Source organism: Myodes glareolus, chromosome 2, assembly GCF_982192425.1.
Source record: "Myodes glareolus chromosome 2, mMyoGla1.1, whole genome shotgun sequence".
In the NCBI taxonomy this organism is placed as follows: domain Eukaryota; kingdom Metazoa; phylum Chordata; class Mammalia; order Rodentia; family Cricetidae; genus Myodes; species Myodes glareolus.
The window spans coordinates 75,865,787-75,884,745 of NC_142027.1; the positions used below are offsets into that span (position 1 = coordinate 75,865,787).

At 47.0% G+C, this 18,959-nt stretch overlaps 2 long non-coding RNA genes across 2 annotated transcripts; one reads left to right on the forward strand and one right to left on the reverse strand.

Moving 5' to 3' along the window:
* Positions 1-611: 611 nt before the first annotated feature.
* LOC125413199 (uncharacterized) lies at positions 612-4,989 on the forward strand. Its single transcript, XR_007235882.2, has 4 exons — positions 612-655; positions 2,062-2,262; positions 4,180-4,251; positions 4,841-4,989. It is a non-coding gene; the product is annotated as an uncharacterized LOC125413199 (long non-coding RNA).
* Positions 4,990-12,275: 7,286 nt separating this feature from the next.
* On the reverse strand, positions 12,276-17,286 carry LOC146895604 (uncharacterized). Its single transcript, XR_015736689.1, has 3 exons — positions 17,088-17,286; positions 15,181-16,681; positions 12,276-14,060 (listed from the first exon to the last, which is right to left on the reverse strand). It is a non-coding gene; the product is annotated as an uncharacterized LOC146895604 (long non-coding RNA).
* Between the last annotated feature and the right edge of the window lie 1,673 nt (positions 17,287-18,959).

The window sequence follows — 18,959 nt, forward strand, 5'->3', positions numbered from 1 at the left end:
CATCCAGCTCTCTGAAAGGATAGAGGGAAAGAGGGGAAGGGACGGAGTAGAAGAGTGTCCAAGGGCTTCTTCAGAACTTTCTTCTACATCCCACCTCCAGCCTTACCCCCTCTCTTATTATTTCCTCGCAGCCCTAGAAAATGGGTCTAAGGCTGTGCGGTAGGGAAGGGCTGCGGGTGACATCTCCACAGACGCTGTAGTTTGGTCCTGCAGGATTCCTGGACCTTTAAAGGGCCACTTGTAAACTCCTGGTGCCAAGCAGAGGCAGCGGGAGGAGCTGGGGCGCGGACAGTGGGGAGACTGGTCTGCCTTCAGTGCCTAGAAATCAAAGCAGCCAACCTTGGGCTTTTTCTTCCCTTCACACTGAGGCACTTTTATTGGCGAGATGAAGGGAGGCAGAGAGGGCCTACAGCCCTCGCTTCGCTTTTGGAGGTTAATGACCCAGTTAGCAGCTCTTGGCTGAGTTTCCGACATTTTGCAGACATCAAGCCCCGCGCCTCTGCCAAGTACATTCTGTTCCCTGGAGCTCGTCCAATGCATCTCAGATTACTATGTAATGCGACAAAGAGGGAGAGGTGGCTGGGAGGGGCCCGGAGAGCTGGGCGGGGTGAGCGGGCGGTAGCCGCGAGGGCAGGACGCAGAAGCCGGCTGGCGGGTAAGGGGGACGACTCTCTAAATAGAGCAGCTTCCCGGGAGTCGCATCCCTCGAGGGGCTTCTTAGCAGGAGATGAGCCCGATGAGGGTGGATAGGTCCTGTCCTTCTGGAATCCTGCCCCGCGGAGCCCCGCAAGCTGGGGGTGGGGTGCAGGAGACGGGGCGGGACGGCCCGAGGAGGAATCCGAGGGGCGGGCTTAGGGGTTCGACTCCGCCCTCGAGGCTGCCCCACTCCCACCCCAGCAGCTCCAGGGGTGAGCAGCCTGCGAGCTAATTATAGACCTGAATGGAAAGCGGCGCTTTTGAATGATCTTGTTGCTCCCACTGCCTTTCGAGGCTGAGGAGCAGGTGCGGCCCTGCTAGATACAAAGTGATTCATTTAAAAGCCCTCTGTCACGCACGCTGGCTTACTGACACACAGGAATCCTTGTGCGCTCCACCACCCAGAGGATTCCAGAACTGGCTTAAAAGGATTTGAGCCCAGGCATGCAGGACAGAGACCAGGAGACTTCTCAAACCTCCTCATCACTCTTTGGTAATCTCACCGAGTATATGGGAGAGTCCTAGGCCTTCTCAAAATCTTTAAAAGGAGGGTCTTGTTTTACATTCACAGCTGGAGCAATGGAGGCAGGGACATCGTCTGAGAAGTGTCTGTGGGAGAGCCAGGGAGTCAGTGTGAGGCCAAAGGGAAGTCTGAGGTCCTGTCAGCCCCTTTCTCTGTCTGATCAGATTGGAGTCTGAAGTCTCCAGATCCGAACCTCTGGCACAGCATGGCACTTAAGAGTACCGTTTCTCCCCAGGTGTGACACCTACCCATTGTACCCCCTAGACCCAGTCCTCCCAGTAATCCAGTTGAAGCCAGCCGGCAGTTAGGCGATCTGGGAACAGGCTGGGCTGGAAAGTGCCCATTTCCCGGTGTGCTGTGTGAGTAAATCCCATAAGGCTCTGCCAGCACAAACCCAGATGAGGAACTACAGAGGGGGCAAAACATAGCCATTCTTCCATGTCAGCATCTTATGTCCACCTTGGGTTCATAGCCACAGTTAGCCAAGACTTTTCATGACTGGATGACCTACTCCAGTCTGCATAAGCCCCATCAAGCCATGTTCCCATTTGATGGAGTCCTTGCAGAAATGGAGTCTTGCAGGGAGGAACTGACTGGCTCACAGTCATCTGACGATGAGTGTCTGTGGAGAGAGCCCAAAACAGGCCTGACTGGATCCTGGGATGAAGTCAATACATTTCTTTCTTAGGTCAAATTGTAAGCCCACTCAGTCACAGAGAAAGATTGATGGAAGCAACCTGGGTATTTGCTCTCTGGCCCCCAGCCTTCCCCCTCTAGGTCTTCCACATCCCCATCTCCCATTCTTGTCTGCGTTGGGCTCAGAGAGCTGTTGCTTTCCCTAGGTGAAAGTCTCTAAACTCAGTCAGTGCGTCTGACTTTAAAAAGTGAGTCCACTGCATCACCTGTACCAACCAGTGCCACCTCCCCTTTGCTGACCATCTTGGACCTAACCTCCTTCCCACTGGCCACTCCAGGACTTCCATCAGTGCCAACGGATCAAGAGGCAGCGTCGAGTCGCGTACAGAAAGAAACAGAAACTGGGGGTAGAGATTATTGTAATTGCTTTTCACTTGCTGCTTACAAGTTCTAGATTGCGGGCTTTGTACGTACCCACCCTCCCCAATATCCACTCAGTTCCATCCAATCCTTTGAACACAGCAAATGAAGAACTACAATGATAAAAATCTCACATGGCAGCGCAGTACTGTATGTGTCTAAGCTGGCAGTGGTGGCGTTTCTCTGAAAACAGGCGAATGTGAGTGTTCTCGTACCAGTCCAGGTGCCGCTCTGATCTGCAATAAGCACTGTTCAATCTGTCCAGGTCTTGGCTTTGTTCTCTGTGGAAATGGACATAGCATGCCTTATTGAGGCAGAGCTTCAGGGCTGACTCAGGAAGGAACAGAGGGCTCAGAGAGTGTCTTCAATAGGAGTACCCAATTGAGGGTCTGAATTCTATTTTTTGTCTTGGATACACTTTTAAGGTTTTATGTGTCTCGATTCCGTAAAGTTCAAGAGGATAACAATAGTACCCACTTTGGAACTATGTGGATGAAATGAGTTTAAATGTAAAGGGCTGAAAGACATGCCTGGCTCATAGTTAGTCAGTAGGATGAAGATGAAACGTATATAAAGGGACCTCCAAGAATAAAGCCTATCAGAGAGAGAGAGAGACCATGCTCACTAAATAGCCTCTGTGTGTTTTTCTTGTTCTTAGAATGGAATTCCCCCAAGATTAAATTTGAATATTGTATACGAAAAACACGTGGGGCTCTGTAAGATGGCTCACAAACTACAATATTAACTTTGTAGTTAGTGCACTGATTTAGCAAATATCATGCATTAAACATGTGTGATCAAACTTGATATGTAGAGGTAAATAATGTCCATACCTTCAAAGGAACAATAAGCAAGTATGGACCTGCTATTAATATACAGATATCTAGTACCAGGGAAACCTGGTACTCGCTTTGACTAGCACAAAGCGCCAAGTGTCGTAAAGCATCCAGAAGCAGAAGCCTAGAGGTGGGATGAGGATTCAGGAGGAAATGCAGTCGTGGTAGAAAGAACACAGTGCTTCCTGGGGGAATTACCATAATCTAGGGGACTGAAGAGATGGCTCAGCGGTTAAGAGCACTGCCTGCACTTCCAAAGGTCCTGAGTTTAATTCCCAGCAACCACATGGTGGCTCACAACCATCTGTAATGAGATAGGGTGCCCTCTTGAGGAAGAGATCTGGTCAGTCATCCTCATGAACTTAGACCATGAAACCCAATATGGACAAGTTCAACAGAACCGCCACACATGGGCTGCCCATGCCTGCTGCAGCATTGCCAGGGCATAAATTTCTATTTCAATTTTTAGACACTTAGAGATGACAACAATTCCCAGTTTTAGAAACAAAAAGTAGAACCCACCTAGGAATGGGAAGAGCACATTCGCCACACCGCATGATGGCCAGTGTTAAGAGAACACAACCCAATCAAAGAAGGGGCAAAATAAAGATAGCAGACTAAAGAGGGAAAACCGGGAGACTGAGTGCTCCAAAGAGACCAGGGATAACCAGGAGGGTCCCAGAGGGCTTCCTTGTAGCACACTGTTTCTGTATGCCTCTGTTTCTCATCTGTGAAAATTTTGGAATAAAAAAAGCTAGGCATGTTTGTGCATGCTTGCAATCCCAGCGTTTGGGAGGTGAAGGGAGGAGGATGGGGAGCCTGAGGTCGACTATTACTTTTATAGAAAGTTTAAGGTGAATCTGAACCCCCAAGAACAGAAATGAACAAAATAAAATGTACATACTACAACACATAGTAGGTGCTATATGAACATTCACATATTATTTTGTAGAAGACATTTTGAATGTGGTGTGTGCTATTTTAGATCACACCATTCAGATTATATAACTTGAGAATGTGAGATATTATCAATCATCTTCACTATATTTTTCTGCCCTGCCCTTTTAGTCCTAGATGTCTTTGACATGCTTTCTTCTCTCAGAGTGTTGGCTTCCAACCTGGAGAATTCAAGCAGAATAGGTAAGGCAGGATGGGTACTGACTCTCTCCATTAGTGTGGGAATGCTGAACGAAACAGTTCAAACCCAACAAGAACAACTCCATGAGCTCACAGATCCAGTCCCAGGGCCTGGGAGGCTGTCCCAGCCAGGGACCAGGGCACACGAGTTGGTGTTGGAAATACCCAAGGTAGGAAGCTCACGCAGTGCTGAATCATCAGAGCAGGGTCCACCCGGTTTCTAGCAAAGACAGACCAGACTTTAGCTAGGAGGATAAGACTGGGAAGGTAGATCATCAGGAGAAGAACATAAAAACCAGGGCTTAGAGCAAAATCCAGGTAGAAAGGAACAGAGATTACAACAAATCTAGGGGTTCAGAAGAGGATAGACGTGTCTTATTCACCTCTAATTACAAAAGCCAATGAGCAGCACAATAAACTTGCTTATGGATACAGTAGGTTGGGGGGAAAAAGTACAAAGCCATTCATCGGGATGATGTCACCATATTCAGGAAAGCTATCTCCTGTGTAGACGGTGCGAGGTGCCAAGGAGAGGACGGGGACACGGAAAGAGGGGGCTCTAAGTCTGTGTGTTATGTTTGATTTCCTTCAGGAAAATGGAGATCTGAGGCAAAGAAGAAAAACTGTGAGCATCTGCTCTTCCTGATGATAAATACATGGCATCTGTTATAGCCTTTCTGTATGATTACTATTTAATAATTTAAAATAAAGGCATAAAAGTAGTAAATATTTAAAATCTAATACATTTTATTAATATCTGTCACTGTAGAAAAATCTGGGGATTTTATGAATAAAAACATAGGGAGGTAATGTCTTTTAAGTGCTCCAATGTTGGCTACCGTGCATGGTAGTTCCAAGCATGGGAACTGGTCTGGCTCCAGTAGGACCTTGGCAGAGGGTTTGTATGCTGATGCCCACACATATGTGGAAGGAGAACTTCTGGTTTCTTTCAGTCATTTGGCCAGCCATTCCCTAACTGACCTTTCTGGCCGGAAAGTCCCATCCCATTTCTATTTAGGAATTGGGATCTTGCATTCATACATACTTACACACACGAGGTGGGGGGGAAGAGAGAGAGAGAGAGAGAGAGAGAGAGAGAGAGAGAGAGAGAGAGAGAGAGAGAGAGAGAGAGAATTTGCTAACGGTCAAAGCTTAACGCTACAAATTCTACACAATAAAATTTATGGATTTTATCTGGGCAGACCAACAAAGCTCAACCAGCACCATCAACCAGGGCACCTAGCGGCATTTATAGAAATTACCCAGCAGCAACAGCACCCATCCCTTCCAAATGTGCATGGGGGCGCATTCACCAGGAGAACCTGTCCTGAGGCCCAACAGCTGTAGCTCCCTTGAAGCAGAGCTCCTCGGGTCCTCCCTCAAAAATCAGTTTCTTTTCATAGAAAAGTTTGGAGACCTCTTGCCTCAGACTTCAACATGACAAGAAAGAAGGCTGAATTGTGATGTGATAACAGAAACCCATCAATATGGCTAACGGCCAACCCATTTGACAGCAGGCAGAAGCAGCAACATGAGGGCCCGAGTAGAGCATTCTGGGACCATGTAGTTATGGGGGAAACAATATCAAGTCCAGAAAGACCTTGGAGAAATGTGCATTCTATGCTAGCCAGCTTCATAGAGAGAGGCTTCAGAGGCTTCAGCTGAGGAGGGTTCTGCCTGCTCCTTACCCACAAGAGGCTGTGTGTGAGGCTGTTTCACTTCCCCTTCCTGGAGATTGACTTCCTCTTTGGGCAAAACTGAGTCACTAGAATCTAGTAACTCGATCTCCAAGATAATTTCCATTTCTACCTCCCTGTTACTATTTTTGTGTTCCTTCTAATTGCCTGGGCCTTCAAACAAAGGGTACCAGACATCAGAGGCCTACAGAGACTGAACTGTTTTCCCCCACAGTCCCTGGATATGTTCAGACATATCCCAAAGGGTTTCACGAGGACATATTTACAAACAGCTTCCAGCAGGCAACAAACTGATAGAATAAGCCTTGCAAGAGAAATCCTCTATAGCAGACAATTTAATTCTGAACAATAGACCACATGAGGGGGTATAAATAACTAATTATACTACCCAACATGAACAGTTTTTTTGGACGATTGCAAAATTGGGGAGGAAGGAAATGCAATGGTATTTATATATTTGGGCTTCAGTCAAAGATTTCATCTTCACTCTTAGGCAATTTTACATACAAAATTAGCTCAGACTAGAACATGGTCAAACAGCCCAAAACTGGCAGCAGTCTGTTAGCCTGGGGAACAGTTTGTGTCCAAGCATCAGGGAAATAGAATGGAAGGTTGACCGTGTTTTCCTGCAGTTCCTATGGGATGCTCTGAAGGTGGTACCTTGGTCCCTGCAGTGACCTACAGAGGAGACAGCAGTAGAAATACAACATATTCCAGGATGAAGTCCAGCTTTGATATACACTCAGGCATACTCAGTTCCACCCTTTTCCCTGGGTTCTACTGTCATCCATGGCTATGCCAACCCTTCCAGATGCAGAAACTGAGGTGTTCGTGTGTCACTGCATGCCCAGGGCCTACTTCTAAAATTCATTGTTGGGCCGATTAATAAAATGAAAAAGTTATGGCCTACCCAGGTATAATTCCTTGGCCTAAAGGATGGCAGTTTACCACAAACGATGTCTTATACATATCTTTACGGAGATACAAGGCTCTTTAAGCACAGAGGACAGAGTTCATTTTAACCGTGAAGACTGTCAAGGGCCTTTACTTCCTGCATGCCTTTGCATACCCATTTTCTCATGCCTGGCTGTTCCTTAAATCCTAGACATAGTGGAAAGGGGAAAGATAGCTATGAAGACAGACGTTCTCTCATAGTCTCTTGCAGTAGCAATTTTTAAACAAGTGAATATAAATATTAATGCTGAGTTGTGTTATGGATTTTGAAGAAAAAGAACATGTCATTTAAGTTAAAATGAGGCCAGGTCACGGAGGAAAGGATGGTGTGAACTTACATCTAGGGACTTAGGGATGGCCTCTTTAGAAGTGGCATAACAATGAACAGGGTCCAGCTATGATCTTCGGGGTATATTGCAAGTGCTTTGCACTTATTGAATAAATGAATAGATCTTTATAAATGGAGTATGACTTAAGAAGAAACTTGAAGATTCTGAAAAATAGAGTTAGGGGAGAAGAGATTTCCAGGAGGACAGAACAAGTAAACCAGAAGTAATAGGAGGGGAAAAAACCAGTATAGCTAGAAGCAGCTAAGTAGATGTGGATCGCTCAGTGTGTACCCCAAGTGACATGCCAAGGGGCAGCAGCAGGGGTTGACCACGGGTCCCGAGAAGAGGTCAATGAGCAGAACTGCCTTGCGGAAAGGTGTCTCTGGAACAACTATAAGGGATTTATGGGTGGGAAAAGAGAGTGGGGAAAATAATAAAGGGTTAGCGGACTGCAAACCTGGTCCAGGGTCAGCTAGGAGAGCGGCGGGGGAAGCAAAGTGGCCTGACGGCCTAATGATTTACAGTTGAGTGGGAGGGGGAAAGAGAAGCCAAATTCAGCAATACATCTCAAGTCTTTGACTCGAAAGGTGTGTGAGGAGGGAGAAGCTCGTGGTAAAGATTACATGCAGAAAAAAGGAAGAAGACTCGGGGCGGAAGGGAGCATGGAAGATACACCTGATACTTGAGGTTTGCAGAGCCCCCAGTGAGGACTATCCAGGAAAGAACGAAATACCCCAGAATGTCCCAGGTCAAACTCTTCTACAGGTTTCCAGCACAGAAATTCAACTTGAACCTGAATCAGTGCAATGGTTCAGAAGACTAATTCTAGAACTCTTCAGGCTTCTAAGCCCCTGCACCTGCTGGCAGAGATGTACTTTGTATAGTATTAGACTACCGCGACAACCATGAACATTGCTATCGGGTCATCATGGTGATTGGGCCAGCATTGTTCAATCACTTCTCTGCTCTGAATACGTTCCCAATCGTCCTTCTACTGTGCCCATTCTACTGTGACATGAAATTTGAGCTAACTCTCTCCCACTCCATATCCCCAAAGAGCCAAGACAATTCTCCCCTGCTCCACTGAATCTTGCAACCAAATTTAAAGCCCAGTGAAACGTGGAGGGGGGTGTTCACACAGAGATCTAGGGCAGGAAATGTAGTGAATGCAGAAACCCCAGTTTTGATGGATAGAAAAATGGCACATCTAAGTGTTTCTGAACATAATTAATGAGGGCCCCCGGCCAAGCCTGCTATGGAAGATTACTCAGGATAAAGGGTTAGTTGGCTAGGCAACCTACAGAGGGAACATTGTTCCTCAGCAACCCTCTAGTCAAGACTGAGAACAGATGAGGCTAGAGTGATATCGCCATGCTCGGCTCTCAAAGACTTTTTCCTAGAAAGCGGAAAACAAAGGCAGGATATGGGCCTCGCTGCCTGCTTCCTTGGGAGCCCTGCAGCAGAACTGGCCCCTCACATAAGCCAAGAATGAAGCCTTCAAATTGCTACCAGGGAGCGCACAGGGTCAGAAGTTCCTAGAAGCACTTCCTATTTGAATCAAAGCCGCGCGGGGTAGAGCGAAGTCTGAGGTCAAATGCAAAGTGGTTTTTAACTCTGACCTACACGCTCATCCCCTTGATGAAACACTTAACTACTTTGGGGTGGCTACAGATGGTACGGCAACAGCCCGCAGCGCCGACAGGCCTTCAGTTCCTTTAATCTGTCAGAGGGTGTTGTCTGAAGCTTTCTCCTCTTTGGTTAGTTTGTTTGCTTCTTTCGAGAACAGGATCTCTTGAACCCAGGCTAGTCTCAAACTCACCAAGTAGCCGTGGCTGGCCTGAAGCAGACTAGTTCTCTTCTCTCTGCTTCTGAAATATGGAACACCAGGAGGGCACCACTATACCTGGCTAGAGTCTGAGCCTTCCTACAGAGCTAAATAAATATATGACTATAAGACAAGCAGTCCCAGAACAGACCACATCCCTCACCTACACTTCTGAAAGATGTACATAGTAGTTTTTTTACTTTCAAAGTTACTCACCTTGTTTGTTCGTTATTTTGTTTTGAAACATTACTGTGCAATTCAGGCTGGCCTCAAACTGAGGAGTCTCCTGCCAGAGCCTCCTACATGTTAGAATTACAGGCGTGTTCTACCACACTGGATATTTATTCTGTTTCTACTGTTGATATTCTTTCCTTTCCATTTCTTTTCTTTTCTCTTCTTTTCTTTCTTTTTTTTTTTCTCCTTACAGGATTTTTCTGAATAGCTCTGGCTGTCCTGGAACTCACTCTGTAGACCAGACTAATCTCAAACTCAGAGATCCACTTTGCCTCTGCCTGAGTGCTGGGATCAAAGGTGTGCACCACCACTGCCCAGCTTGATTTTATTTTCACCATTAGAGACGGCAGCACTGAACAAGAAAAGACCCAAGTTCAAAACCAGCCCCTGGGCCTCAGCCAAGTATCAAAATAAGAGGGTGTTCCTAAGTTATCTTGGGTCTTATGATAGATGATAGATGATAGATAGATAGATAGATAGATAGATAGATAGATAGATAGACAGATAGATAGATGATGGATAGATGGATAGATGATAGATAGAAAGATAGATGATAGATAGATAGATAGAAAGATAGATAATAGATAGATAGATGATAGATAGATAGATGATAGATAGATAGATAGATAGATAGATAGATAGATAGATAGATAGATAGATAGAAAGATAGATGATAGATAGATAGAAAGATAGATGATAGATAGATAGATAGATAGATAGATAGATAGATAGATAGATAGATAGATAGAAAAGGCTTTATGACCAATATGTCCTCCACAGTGTAAGAGTGAAGTCTTCACTGACTAAACCTGTCAGGTGGATTTTCTCCAGTCCCAGTCACTGCTTCATTTCCCAGAGGACCATGAAGCAGCTGCTAAGATGCTATTCCTTCCACTTCTGTTGTCTACTATCTGTCTCTGTCTCCATCGACAACGAACTAACTGTGAATCGTATCTGAGGGACACAAGGCAATTCAGCACTGCCAGTCTGGGAAAGCCTTTTGTGTTAGAGTAAACACAATAGGAAGAGAATGCGGATTTAGCTCTTCATTAATAATCCATCAGAAGGTATAGCCAAACAGATACAGAAAACTGGATCAACCAGCCTCGTCTAGAATGTTCTCAGTACAAGGGAGTGTTTTTATACCTCATTTGAATTTGGGGCTCGATCTTCCTAGGTTTCTGTCCTGACTCAGCAAGGTCAGCTAACTTTTCACATTTGCCTTCTCAACCTGCTATAGCTAATAAGGACAATTTATGAAAAGGTATTAATATTAATTAGAAGTGTCATAGAGTAAGCCCTTAAACATATTTGGGCTCTTTCCTTCAACGTGAGCAAGAGAAATGAAATAATAATAACAATAACAGTAATAATAGTATCTTCACAGTGTGAGTGCTCTTCAGTTAGACCCTGTTCTAAGAGCTTTGCCACTTTAACTTCTAAGTCTTTCAATAAGACAGACCAGTGTTTCCATCCCCACATGACAGGGCTCACCCCAGGCCATCTGCCAACGAAGCACACTCACCCAGCAGACAGCAGTGTGGCCATGATTGTGGGCATTAGCTCATAAAGCCTTTCAGCTTTGTATTCTGAAGCCTGACCCAAAGGCTTTTATCCCCTTATTACTGTGCAATGACTTCCTAGAAAACATTCACTTTTGCAATATGGTACAAGGTTTTTCCTGTCGTTTAGGATGATTCACCTTCCTAAAAGAACCTGGTAGTTGAATGCTAGTTTTCCCCACCTAAACTGCCCTTGAGAATCCCCACACACACGTCACACGGTTCTTTGTGCTCTGAGAATAAGTACCATAAATAGACACTGGAGTTATAATGCACAGGGATAGACTTGATTTCATTGACTAGGTATGGGGAAATAAGAAGGTGTTTGGGCATTCCGAAAGAAGCCCAGGGCATGGTGAGATGGCTCAGATAGTAAAGGCACTTACTGACTGGCCTGGGAACTGAAAACGGAGTTCAACCCCCAAAAGTGCATATGGTGGAAGAGGAGAACTAACTCCCCAGGTTATCTTCTGATCTTCATATGTGGTGGGGGGTAGACATGCACACACACACACACACAGAGACACACACACACACACACACACACACACACACACACACACACACACACACACACACTGGGTGAATGGATGGATGGATGGATGGATGGATGGATGGATGGATGAATGAATATTTTTATAAAACCAAAGTTCGGAACTGGTTCTGGGGAAGCTCGTGTGTCTCTGTTCTGGAAGTCTATAATCAGCCTTTCTTCCCAAGCTGCCCACATGTGGAAGAGAAAAGGGAAGTGCCCCGTGTCTGCTTGCTTGTGACCATTTCATTTCTTCCACAGGTGGATCCTGGAGACATTATTGTCTACAGAACTAGACAGACCTCAGGGCTTCTGGCTTCCGCTCTGTCTGGTGCTGGTCCTCTTCTTTGTGGCTTTTTTCCGTCAAACTTCAGGCCTGTGGCTCTTCCCTCTGTGCTTAGTAAGCTTCCCACTGCAGGGAGAGGGGTCTGTCTGCAGGGAGAGGGGTCTGTCTTCTAATCCACCAAGTCTTCAGGACTCTGGTTTAGCTGTCCTTTCTCCAGCTGTATGTCTCAGATAACCCTCACTTCAGAATTACCCCTTTCTTAATGGGTTTTCTACACCACAAAAGAATCTTTCTACTTTAGAACTCGGTCCCTCATCATCTTACATAAATTTTATGTGTATATCTCTGTGCCAGCAGAGAGATTACCTAATTGGTTCAGTGAAGGTCACGTTAATTTCTGAACAGTCCTCCCAGAAGATGCTGTTACTGAATTTTGGGTTGCTTTGATTGCGTTCTTATATAGCAGGCTAGAAGTATTTTGGGGTCTCCATTTTGACTTGTGATCCTACCCCAAAGACTAAGCCAGCCAATGAGTTCCTTTCACAGTGACTGTATGGCAGCACAAACTCAGAGCCGGGAGGGAAGTTCAGTCATGAGCATTTCAAAGTTTATTCAACTGAAGAATGCATCCCACCAGAAAGCATGACTGTGATTTTTTTTATTATCCAGCATATGAATAGGAATTACTATAGTGATTAATTAGTGGCAGGAATCATTTATTTTTAGAAAGGCACAATGAAAACATTATAGAATCCCATTCAAGCTTTCTTTACACATACACTCTCCTAATAGCTTGATGGTGCTTTAGAGTTGATGGATTTCTTCATGGCTTACTCTTTATATTTTCATGGAAGTTAGGCTCATTGCCAGTTCACAAAGAAGAAAGCCGAGGTCTAGCAAAGAAATGTCTGGCGATTGGGTGCTACATCTCATTCTCAAAACCTGGACCCCTCACTCCATCGCAAAATCTCTGCTTCCATACATTGTTAATGGGCACAAGAACCTCCCAGATGGAGTCTTCCAGGGGAACAGGTTCCTCTCTGGAGCTGTCACTGCCCCGTGTGCTGCCCCAGTCACCCTTGAACAAAGGCTTCTTGGGGTCCTCAGCGCTGAAGAACTGTGGCTCCAGCAGGATCCAGTGTCCAGAAACTTCCAGACCTCTCAAGCCACTCCAAAGCCTCGCTTCCAATATCTTAACTGCTTTCTCTGCCTTCAGAAATACCCTAGGTTCTGTCTGTTCACCTCCTCCCCATCACCTTGGTCCTGCCTGAGAAAGTGCCTTACAGATTCTAGATGAAATGAGTTAGATAACCGGATTCACAGGAGGAGCTGCTCTAAACGAACTGAACCCTCATCTATTTCAGTTGGGCTTCATGACTACATGCCTTCCCAGTGCTTCTAACCCAGCTCGGCACGTGCAAGGGGGTCCATACACACTGCTGCAACAAGTTATAGAAGAGGAAGTAACAGCGAGCATACTACTGAGAGTGATGGAAATCTAGAACAGGAACTATCGGCAGGCCTTCTCTCTGAGGTAGTGAGAGGGGCTGGAATTGGGAAACAGACACTGCCGCATGCATTCTGGACTATATGGCTTTGTGTCAACTGAACCCAAACTGAAGCCTTTGCTTATCCGTTCTACTTGAAAATGCCACCCACCGTAGAGCACAAAGGTACTATGACTGTTTTTATCATGTATCTGTGGATTATTGTAATAAAATTCAAGCACTACATGCTTGGCAAATGGGTTTTGACTTCATGGCATCTGGGCTGCATAAGCAAAGGAATCAAAGTCCCTGGCAAGAGGCTTCCCCTCCCTTCTAACTGTAGCCTAGGACGACCTAGGTAAAAATAACAGAAACCCACAGCGCGTAATTAGCAGGGAAGCCCATTCCCCCTCCACTCAATACTGTCTTTCCGAGTGACTTCTCGATCCACTCTTGATCAATTCTCTCCTGAAATCGTTCCCGGAGCACAGGGAGACTACCGACTGACCACACCACGTGTCCTTTGGTCAGCTGAGTCTCAGGTCCTCAGATGCTGGGTAGCACTACCCAGAGCAGGGGGTGCAGGGAGAGTCAGGGCGGTCTACTCCAAAAGGCACCTGTGTGACAATGGGCTTGTCTGGTCTCTGCTATGAAAGGCAAAGACTACTGGACTAGAGCCGACATGCTTGGACATGATTGCAGCAACGTTCACTGCCCGTATTCAAGCTTCCGTTGAAGGAAAGGAAGCAGCAAACAGTGGATGAAGCAAGGTAAAGAGTGCTGTGGGCTTGCCTCCGTGGCCAGGTGACCTGGGTCATCAAACAAGGCACTTCTCTGGACCCCACGCTGCTCCGCCACGAGATAAAAATAACCGTGTCTTGTCAGTTACGTAGAATACTCGGGAGGCTAGAAGGAGATCATGGAGGTGGGAAAGACTTTTTAAAGAGTCTGTAGCTTTGTCCACTCTGAGCAATTTTTGTTAGCATGCTTTGGGTTGGAAAGACAGGGAGAAATTGTTTTGTCTCCTTCATCTGGAACTTTGAATCATAAAACAGCTAAGTCAGCAGCTTTGGGGCACACCTAGGGGAGGAGCCCTGGATCCCTGCCTCTTGTCCTAGCTGTTAACCATCAGCCCATTGCTCTAGAGTAAAATATATCACACAGATGGGGCCTGGAAAGCCAAACCGGAGGGCCATGTGTCACTCTCTGTAGCCACTTCGCTCCAGACCCCAAGGACTTTAACTCGTGCTCTCTCCTCAGGCCTGACCTTCAGAAGCCGGCTCGGAAAGGAGGCCTTGAGGCCTGACTGCTTCTGGGAAATGCTTACTGGCATGTAGTTGAGCCTAGCTGTCTGTTAGGGGACGTGTTCACACTGTGCTTTGAAGATGAAGCCTGGGTTGGGAGAGGTAAAGTGCATGGTCCAAGGTCCAGAACTCCTGTCTGACTAAGCCCATTGTCCTCGTGGGTACTGGAAGTGAGATCTTGCATGGCCATGGCGATGTTAAGAACTTAGCTATAGATTAAGCTGGTCCAGAGGGGTAGGCCCACCAAGCCTCACTCTCTAAAGCATTTACCCCCTAGTAAGGTTTTAGAACTCTCTCTCTCTCTCTCTCTCTCTCTCTCTCTCTCTCTCTCCCTCCCTCCCTCTTTCCCTCCCCCCTTCCTCCCTCTCCCTCCCTCCTCTTCCTCTTCTCCCTCTCCCTCTCTCCCTCTCTGTCTCTGTCTCTCTCTGTCTCTGTCTCTCTCTGTCTCTGTCTCTCTGTCTCTGTCTCTCTGTCTCTCTCTCTTGGTGTGTGTGTATATGTGAGTGTATGCGTGTGTGTCAATATGTCTCTATAACCCAGTAACTACAGTGGGACACCAGCAGTGACAGATTGAATAGTGAGCCTGTCAGGTTTTGCCTTCTCGCATCCACGCTTAGCTAGTCTACTCCAGGGCACTTCCACAGGGGCCTGCCAGACCCAGGATGAATCTTCACAATCCCCCATAACAAAGCTTTCCCACGAGTACCACACCCACCGCTTACCTCAGCCTTGCTGAGGCATTGTGGGGGAGACAGCCATGGCTTCCTCGAAAGGATCATGGTTCCTCGTGTCTTCTTTGAACAACTATGGTAGGTTCCAGAAGGGATGGCGTCTTGGTCTATGGTAAGGGTGGGTCACAGAAGAAAAGGTCACAGGGCAGAAGAGGACCATCTAGGCTCTCCGAAGCTGTGTGGGTGGTCTTTCCGAACCCCTTTTCTATCTGCCACAGTGGGAATACTGGCCTCAGAGCCCCCGTAATGTAAAGATCTCAGTGCTAGGATCGATATTCTAAATGGGTGTTTCTAGTGAAGTACTCTGTTCTTTGATGGAAGCAGATGTGCCCCATGGGCCTTACCTGCAGCTCTTCCCCCGCTTCCCCAGGTAGCTGCACCTCTTACAACAGTGTGCTAGGACTACCCCAGGGTCTTCTTGTTCCAACTTGGAACTTCGGGGACCTACATAAGTTCACATTCCTCTCTGGCCTCCCCACCTGTGGCGTGGGGAGCAGGGAGGCTGCTGGTGTGAGCTCTGGGAAGTCTGGCTCCTTGGTTGTAAGAGATTTAGGCCCGTAGGCTAGCCTATTCTGACCTATATTAGTCACAAAGACCTGATTCTTTTTCTGTGACCAGTCTAGGCTGCCCTGGAGGAGGAAGTGCAGACTACTGCCTAGCTGGCTCTTATGCTTCTCTCTTTCAGGAGAAAAGCTCATGGCCTCTCTTGGCCTCTGGCAGCAGCCAGGGGGATGCAATCCTGGCACTTGTTATTCTGAGGGGGCAGCTAGATAAAGTAGGGCAGACAAGGATCCTCTTTGGGATTCTATGTGCTGAATCTAGGGTGCCTCTCTCTGGAGCTGGATTTGTTCTTCAGCAGGGTGATAGTCACAGTCCTGGGACACGGGGAAAAAAAAACATAAAACAAAACAAAAAACATGGTCCTAGAAGTTTAGATCTCAGGGTATTGAGATGCCCTGGAGCATTCTTGGCAAGTGGTGGTTTGGTATGGATTTTGTTGCATCCAGACAAAGGGAAAAGATTCAGCTATCCCTGTGACATGACTAGACTTGGCTAGACAGCTGCAGTCTGTGGAAACAGACCAGTGTGTCTCATCTGACGTCTACCGAATCAGACGAGCCTTGTCCAGCGAGCTTCTTCTGACGGAGAGTCTAGGAGCTCACAGTTGGAAGGGCTGTGGGACTGGCTTAGAGCAGCTCTCCTACACGGACCTGAGAGCCTGAAATATCCAAGCACAGTTAACCCTGCTACCTCCACGCCACTTCTCCAAACACTTGTGCACATAAGTTTGTCATGGGAACAGCTCTGGACAAAAAGCGGAGCTAGTAGTTTGGGGCAAGACTGCCCTCGTTGGGTCCTGAGTGATAAGCAGAGCATACGTGGTCAGCATAGTTGGGAGCAAATGAGATTCAGGCAGACGTGGGGTGACAAGAGCCAGGAGTGGGTACTCATCCTCATGACTGGATCAGACTCAGAGGCAGGGCAGGTCCTGCTGGTGTAAAAAATAAAAGTGAATTCTCTCTTCACTTTATGTCAACAAGAAGGCAGGAGCCCAGCCCTGGAGAGCTCATACATGAAGGGGACTCAGGCACAAGGGGATTGGGAACTAGGGTCCCAGGTCTGAAGAGAAGAATCACCCCCCCCCCTTTGGACTGGGAGTTGGGCTAGCAGTCTGACTGTTGATTTCCTTGAACGGTAAACCTAGTGCTTCTAAAGCCTTTTTCCTTGCTGAAAATGAGATTTACTTGGTGCTGAACCTAAAGCAAGACAAAGTCTTTCCGGGGCCCACATGGAATCCAAGACAGACTAGGAGAAGGGGAAGAAGAAGAAAACCAAGGGGGTCTCTAAGCGCCCCAACTCCTCCCTGGTTTCCTGCCACCTCCCTGAGTATCAGTCACCTCATGTGTTACATAGTGGCATTAGATCACAGCAGAGGTATCCAGTCTGTGTTCTGCGAAGTCCAGAGACCCCCAAGCAGGGGTCCACAGGCTCCATGGGAAACTCATACAGGCGGAACAGAACCTTGATCCACAGGAGCCTGGAGCAGTTCTGCTTTTAAGTTTAGTGTGTTGGGTTTCCCTATAAGATTTTACTTGGAAGTCCTAGTAAGAGGGAAAAAAAATAAAAAGGTAAGAACAAAAGCCAAGGAGGACAGGAGGTTGGAGCATCTCCAGCCCATTCCAGGCCGCTGTTTCCTGACTCACCCTGGTGTTCTCCTCCGCACACTTTCGAGAACCATTTCTCTTCCTTTCTGCCATCATCTCAAGGAAGAATCCATACGTAAGCCCAGAAAAAGCAGCTGCTTAGATCACATTTCCCAGCGCTGAAGCGTGCTGGCTCACAGAGTAGAAAATTGGGGGTTTTTGTGGGCTGAGCGGGAGGAGCTCTGAGGCCCCGTGGCTGTAAATCAGGCTTGGAGGTTTGGATTCCCAGCAGTGTGACCTTCAGACACCCTCCTCTCCCCCCAATACCTTCACGCTCACACCCAGGCACGGGGAAGCTTGCCCAGCTCCTAGCTGCCCCTGGAAGCCAGGCCCACGTGGAGGAGCTGTTTTGATTTTTCAGGAAAAGCTGCTCATAGCCAAACCTCCCTCCCAAGAACAACACCGGCAGGGATTTCCTACGTGCTTGAAGGAGGAAGACTCTGGAAGACTGCTAGCCATTGCCCGGCCCAAAAGGCCTGTACATAACATCCCCATCAGAAGTAGTGAGGGCCATATATAACTCTATTTGTGTTTCCCTAAATATTTCCCGCTGCTGCCAGCCTCTGGTCTTCATGACATAGACAGCCCTGCTCTCCCATTGCCTGCTCCAGGTGGCACTTCTCTCAATGCCCACAAACACAGGAATTCCACAAGCTTGGGGAACTGGCACACCAGAGGAACTGAAGGTTTCCATTGCACTCACAGAATTACCCTATCCAGAGAGTGCATCTCTCTCACAGGGAAGGAGTTGGCTGAAGCTACCGTCGTGTGGGAGTGTTGCTATGGGCGTCAAGGGTGTCCCAGCCTAGACTCTCCGGCTATGTGGTCTCCAGGAATCACTTCCTTCTTATTGGCTGATTTGAAGAAAAGGACTCCTCCAATCAGGCAGTTCAGGCCTGGAGAGATGGCTCAGCGTTTATGAGTACTGACTGTTTTTCCAGAGAACCTAGGTTCAATTCCCGGTACCCATATGACGATTCACAGCTGTCTGTGACTCCAGGATCTAATCAGCCAGTTTGTATTAAGGATTTTTCTTGACCAAGGTCTTGGGGTTTGTTTGTTTGTTTGTTTCATTTTGTTGTTGTTGCTGTTGTTCATTTTGGTTTTGGTTTTTGGTTTTTGATTTTTCGAGGCAGGGTTTCTCTGTAGCTTTGGAGTCTACCCTGGAACTAGCTTTTGTAGACCAGGCTGGCCTCAAACTCACAGAGATCTGCCTGTATCTGCTGCCCAAGTGCTGGGATTAAAGGAATGCACCGCCATTGCCTGGGTGACCAAGGTGAAGGAAACATGGAATTTCCATTTCCCAGTAGAAAATGATTCTGGAGGTCACTAAAACATCCATTGTCTCTCTGTAGTGGCGGCACACACCTTTAACCCCAGTCCTTGGAACGGAGAGGCAGACAGATCTCTGAGTTCAAAGCCAGCCTGATCTAACAGAGTGAGTTCTAGGAGAGCCAGAACTACACAAAGAAAACCTGTCTTAAACAAATAAACAAACAAAAAAAAATCCATTGTCAAAGCCAGTCTTGCTTCTGGCAGCAGAACAATGCCCCATTCCCTGAAATC